The following is a 7,122-nucleotide window of genomic DNA, read 5'->3' on the forward strand; positions in this document are numbered from 1 at the left end:
TTTTCTTTCAGCAACTTTTTGACAATTTCCTTCATGCTTTTCATTGTCTTTTTCTGTTCTGTAATTCTGATAACCCTATCATAAATCATGCTGTCCCACATAAATATTAGGCTTTCTCCAGATTTTTCTTTCTTTTTAAAAGATTGTTCTTTTAGCTTGCTGATATTGAGAGATTTATATTCAAGCTCACCAATTCAGGCTTCCATTGATTCAAATGGACTCCTTTGTCTTTTTAATGTATTGCCCATTTCTAAGCTCTTAGTATTAATATGAATTGTTACTTGCAGGTTTTGTATTTATTCAAAATTTGTATTTATTTTGTCTGTTCCTTAGTCCTGGTGTGGTGCTGCGGGCTAATGCATAAGACTGCAATGTCATCTGAACTGCAAAGTCAGTGGTCCAAGCCACCAGCTGCTCCTTGGAAACCCTATACAGCGTCGCTATGGGTTGAAATTGACTCAAAGGCACTTATCAACAACAACATAGTGTTTACTGAAATTCATCTGAAGTTTCTTACCCGTGTTCTCTTTGCTTTCCTCTATCTTTCCGTCTGTTGAATGTATCTAAATATAATTTTTTGTAGTTCTTTTTCAGGTAGTTCCATTACCTTTTCTCTTTCAGAAATATTTTCTGGTTTTGCATCTTGGTCATTTGTTTGAACCACTCTCTCGTTTTTTTGTGTGAGCTAAAATCTTCTGTCGTCTCTGAGACATTGTGGTGTGTTCGTATTTGTATTTACTTGATGATTGTATATTGGTGTGTTCTTAGGCTCTCATCAAGTGTCTCCTGGTGGGCTTGATTAGAGAATGGAAATGTGTGCACCATTTTCCATCTTCTGTTCATGAAGTTCAGTTTGGAGTGGGTTTGTCTGGTGTTGGCTGGTGTCTATCATTAATAAGGTAGTATAGGTACTAATATTGGCTCTTATTCAGTGGGTGAAGCTAAAGAGAGTATGATTGTGGTTGAGCTGTATGGATACGATTGCTGTCTCCTGTCAGGTAGGACAAGAGGAGAGAACACAGAGAAGAAAACAGAACAGAAGAAACAAATAAACAAACAAGCAAACAGCAAAAGCAGAATATGAAAAGGAGGAAAAAGGAACAAAAATGGTGAGTAACAAGAAAAAAAGAATATGACAGTTAAAAAGAGTAAAGTGGGACAGGATAATATAGCTGTACAAGAGAAAAATAAGAGACAATATAAAAGGAAGAGAAAAAAGAATCCCAAACACTAAAAATGCAGAGAGAGGGAAGATGAAAAGAGATGGAGATTAGAGAGTAGTAAAGAAAAATTAACAAGGGAAAAAAAAAGGAAGAGGGTGGAAATGAAAAACAGAGGAAAAGAAGAAAAAACATGAGCAAGTAGAATAAAAATCAGGGGAAGGGAAAGAGAGGATGAAGGAGAAGAAGAAGAAACAGACAAAAATAATGAAACAATGAAAGGAAAAATAAGCAAGCAACTGAACAAACAAAAAACAGCACAGTTGTTGAACCTACAGAGGAAAAATCTCTGGGTGGGGGTTTCTGCTGGCTAAGGAATTTACGAGGTGGGTGGAGGAGCCTTCCCAGCACTAGATGGAATTCCTATAGGTGTGTTGTTGTTGTCAAGTGCCGTTGAGGTTGAGTAGATCCCGACCCATAGCGACCCTGTATAGGGTTTCCAAGGAGCAGCTGGTGAGCTTGAACCGCCGACCTTGCAGTTCAAACAGTTTTGCAGTCTGACGCATTAACCCACAGCGCCACACCAGGAGGTGTTGTTAATGTTCAGGGCACTGAATCCGGAAGTGGTTTGTGGAGATCCTTCAGGATACTAGTTTCAGTTTGTGTCTGAACCAGAGGGCAGCTGGGGGCAGGGTGGCTGATTATGAAGGTTCCTGCAAGTCTAATTTGGATCTGGAGACTCTGTGAATTCTGTAAATTTGGATCAGAGTCTCTTTATATTCAGGTACCAAGATGGCACAGTGGGCAACTGCGTCATACTGGCTCAAATCTCATGGCTCCAAACTCTTGGAGGGCAGGTTCTGCACTGAAGGTAAATGAGGGTCAGGACTGACTTCACCTCTGTTATCCAGGAAATTGTGAGGAGCTAGAAAGAATTCCATCTTTTCTGTCTCCAGTGTGCCTCTGTGCAGTTAGGCCGCCATCTGTGTCTCCCAAGTAACAATTGAAGATGGCTGAGCTGTATCTGGCTGGCAGTCTGTTCACCCGTCATATCCTACTTTGCTTCCATTCTCAGCTTGTCCTAACATTTAGGTATTCCATCCACTTCTGTAACCTTTCAGTGGAAGCTCAGGGTTCCAGGATTATCCTCTGTGTTTCATTTGGCCTTCTTTGTTGCAGAAGGTCTGTACAGCATGTTGGTCTAGTCTGCCACCTTGCCAGAAATCCTCTACAGGGGGCTTCTTGAAGCAATATTTTGACCAAAAAGAATGAACCACTGAAGTAGAAGTTATTCACTTTATGGATCAGCAGTCGAACTATTTGAAGTACATGCTCTCTAGAACTATCTGTCAGAATACAAGCCTCTTTATTGTCATTTATATCATGTTCAGATGCCCAGAGTATCTCTCGCCACATTGCATTGATAAAATAATGATGTAAAATGATCATATGCCTTTTTATGGGGCGGATTTATTTTATTTTTTTGCTTTGACAATCTACCAATGTCAATATCAACATTATGAGAGATGTAAATGACATTTATATTTTGGTCATTATGAAATTTCAATGGGAATTGGTTTACATAAAAAATTAAATAAATTAATGGCCTAGGCTAGATCGAAGGTTTTAGGGTTTCAGTTCAATTACAATAAAACGTCTGTCTCTGTTGATACTGAGTCAGATCCTTATATTATTACTTTAATGCTTTCCTTTGCAGACTCAGTAAGTTTTGAGAACTCTTAGAGCTTCTTAGTAAAAGAGCAGAAAGCCTTATCTGTCAAAACTAGCAAGTGATAACTACCAGGAAACAAATTAAAGCACAGGATTACTAGAGAATTTTGTAATAATTTTAATTCTTCCCTCCTATAAGTTGCCTCCTGTTCACTCTTATCCCACTCTGATGATGTCACCCAATGTATCTTCTGCTTCCATGTATCAAGTTTCCAAAGAGGAAACTTGAATAGTATAGATTGAGTCCCAGATAGTTTTTTTGGAATGTGGAGCTGTTATATTGCCTAAAAAGAGAAAAAAAGAAAAGAAAAGAAAATCTAAGGTCTTATTTAGATTGATTTGACATAGATCGTCTGATGTAAATAAACAGCAAATTCCAAATTTCCATTCCAATATGTGTATGATGCGACATAGGCTAAGTACCTTGAGCTGGAAATCAGAGTCATAGAATACGATGTGGAAGGGCCTGCCGAACGACAGGCTTCCTTCTCTTTTTAAAATTTTTTCATGTTTCATACACATGGAGTCCTGGTGTGGTGCTATAGGATAAGTACTTGGTTTCAAGGTCGATCTGAACTGTAAGTTTGGCGGTTCAAACTCACCAGTCGCTCCTTTATGGAAACCTTATGTAAGATCCCTATGTATCAGAACTGACACGACGGCACTCAACAACAACAACAAATAAGTTATGACTAGGGAAGTTAAGTTATCAATTAATTTGCATTTGTTTTCTTATTTATTTTGTATCGGTATATTGGAAACACAATTAAAGCAGTCAGTTTGGCAGCATTTGCTATCCCTCCAAAACACTTTCCTCTCACTCAGAATCATATTTTCCTTATCATTTCTCAGAGCCACTGGACCCCCAGTAGCATATTTTTCCTTCCAGCACCCTTATCTTATCTATCTCCTTTGCGTTTCTGAGAATAGCTAATATAGACACGGAAGAATGTAGCTCTGCTTTAGAGGAAAGGGCCTGTCACTAGAACAGGGAAATTTTCATCATAGTGTAGTAATGCCATATAACCACTAGATGGAAGCATAGGATGCACATTGCTCTCCAGAGCGCTCTGATGGTGAATGATTTTGGTTAACAAATCGTTAGACAAAATTAAATGACAAATAAATTAGACAAAAACGTCTGTAATTACATTTATTGAGAAAAATATAACTAAAACCACGCCTCACCATCATGGATAGGTTTCAAAGACCAGATCATTATGTAAAATTAGATGGGAACTAGTAACACCTATCCTATCTTAGGTGTTCCCCATCCAGGTTGCTCACCATGAATGGGGCATCTTTCCCTGCTCCCCTGCCCAGCATCTTGATGTGCATATGGCATGACAGGCCCCACGTCCCCCCACACCTTCCTCACCACCACAATGGTGATTGGGTTTCCCATTACCCACCACCTCCCACAACCCACCCTGAGCTGGGATCTTGCTGGTCCTCTGTCTGACCTGGACACACAGCCTTTTAAGGCCTTATTCGCTCTTCCCGACTTTGGACACCTTTGAACCCTTGCCCTTCCTCTCCCTGCCCTCATGCTGCCTTGATATAACCCGTGTCCTCCGTGATCAGTTGAAGACACCTTAGATAAACAGAAGACTTCCCACAGTTGGTGGGGTGTTGTCCCTCTTATGTCCTGGTTGTTACTGTATTTGTTTTGGGGTGGCCTGCAAAGATTGCCCCAGGCCTGGCTACTGCCCCTTGTGGGACTTGGACCATTAGAGGCATTGCCTGAGAATTTTTTCAAAGTTGTGGTGAAAGTGAATGTTGGATAATGAGATAATTTAGGAGTAGGTGTACTTACTTAGGGACTTTGAACCAGTTAAAAAATGGTTCACAAGGGCTGCTTTCACACTGCACAGTAAATGATCTGTTGCCTGTGGTATTTTAATTCAAGTTGGAAACAAACAGCTAAGTACTGCTCAATGATGATGTGAACTTTTGTTGTTCTCCAGAGTCCTGCCAATAATGTTCTCCAAATGTCCTGTCACAGCCCTTCCTCCTGAAAGTTTCAGGAGTCTAATTGGATTATTGACAGGATTCTGGAGAGCACTGCACATTTCAAAGCAATATGGTTGGTTGCTGTCTTTGAGTGGAGCACAACTGTTTATTTCTTACTTGTCTAAATGCTACAGTCAACAGATCTGGTTGTTATTATTGAACTGTTTTGGACCAAACTGAAGTCTTACTTTGAACACTGATGGTGTCGTTGATTTCTCTGATTGAATACAAAGCTGACTTTTAAGATTTCACCTGTTTCCTAGAATAAAAAACATTATTTGTTTATGGGAATGTTAAGTGGAGAGAAATACCATGAAAAAGCAAAGTTTTTAACAAAATAAACTACCTGTCCTGGGTGATACATTGAAAAGGCCACTGGATAAAGAGCCCGAAGATATGGCTTTGGGACTGGATGTGGTGCTTAATTATTTAAAAAAAATTTTTTTTGGTTCTCTGGACTTTGATTTCCTCCTATGTATTTATCAAATCAATTACAGTAGAGTTGATTCCACTCATGGCAACCCCATGTGTGCCAGAGGAAAATTGACCTCCATTTTGTTGTTGTTGTGTACCCTTGTGGTGTACCCATCAGAAGCACTGCTTGAGATTTTTTTCAAGGTGTGGTAAAAGTGAGTTTTTAGTGTCTGACTTTTTAGAAATAGATTGCCAAGCCTTTCATCTCAAGAGAAATGGTTGGACTTGAACTATTTGGACTTGGTTAGCCATTGAGGGTTTGTACCACTCAGTGACTCCATGCTCCTTGTTGTTAGGTACCATCTACTCGGTTTCAACTCATAGTGACCTTCTGCACAACAGAACAAATCAACTGACCTGTCACAATTGTTTCATTTTAGCCCGTTGCTCCTGCCACTGTGTCAAAATCCAGCTTGTTTGTGATCTTCCTTTTTCCACTGACCCTCCACTTTACTAAGCATGATGGCTTTCATTCAGGCTTCTAAGAAGCATTCTGGCTGTACTCCCAACACAGATTTGTTTGTTCTTCTGGCAGTCCATGGTACTTCTAATATTCAAATGCATCGATTCTTCTAAAGTCTACCTTATTCATTGTCCAACATTCACATACATATGAGCAATTGAAAATACCATGGCTTGGGTCAGGTGCATCCTAGTCTTCAATCTAACACCATTGTTCTTTAACACTTTTGCAACAGATATGCCTAATGCAATATGTCATTTGATATCTTGTCTGGTGCTTCTATGAGCGTTGATTGTGGATTCAAGCATATTGAAGTCTTTGATAACTTTAATTTTTTTTTTTCATTTATCATGATGATTTTTGTTGATCCAGTGTTGAGGATTTTTGTGTTCTTTTCATCAAGATGCAATCCATATTGAAGGCTGTGATCTCTGATCTTCATCAGTATTTCAAGTCTTCTTCCCTTCCAGTAAGCAAGGTTGTGTCATCTGTACATCTTTGATAGCTAATGACTCTTCCTCCAATCCCGATGCCACATTCTTCTTCATATAATCTAGCTTCCCAGATTATTTGCCCAGCATGCAGATTGAATAAACACAGGGAAAGCATATAACATACACCTTTCTTCATTTTAAACCATTCAGTATCTCCTTGATCAGTTCTAATGATTGCCTCTTGGTCGAGATACAGGTTTCTTATAAGCACAATTAAGTGTCTGGAATACTCATTCTTCACAATGTCATCCACAGTGTTTTATGATCTGCAAAGTCAAAAGCTTCTGCATATAACAAAGCACAAGTAAACATATTTCTGGTATTCTCTGCTTTCTGCCAACATCATGTGGCATCACCAATAATATCCCTCATTCCATGTCCTCTTCTGAATCCAGCTTGAATTTCGTTTTTGCAATAGTTTTTGAATTATTTTCAGCAAAATTTTACTTCCATGTGATATTAGTGATATTGTTAGACAATTTTTACATTCTGTTGGATTACCTTTCTTTGAAATGGACACAAATATTGATCTCTTTCAACTGATTGGCCAGGCAACTTTCTTCCAGATATCTTAACATAGTCTCCAGTGGTGTATCAGTTTGTTGAAACATTTCAATCTGCATTCAATCAATTCCTAGAGCCTTGTTTTTTGCCAATGCCTTCAGAGCTGTTCAGACTTCTTCCTTTAGTACCACCAGTTCTTGATCATATGGTACCTCATGGAATATTTGAACACTGACCAATTATTTTTGGTATAGTGACTCTATGTATTCCTTTTTTTTTTTTT

This window comes from Chrysochloris asiatica, unplaced genomic scaffold, assembly GCF_000296735.1.
Source record: "Chrysochloris asiatica unplaced genomic scaffold, ChrAsi1.0 scaffold00120, whole genome shotgun sequence".
Classification (NCBI taxonomy): Eukaryota; Metazoa; Chordata; class Mammalia; order Afrosoricida; family Chrysochloridae; genus Chrysochloris; species Chrysochloris asiatica.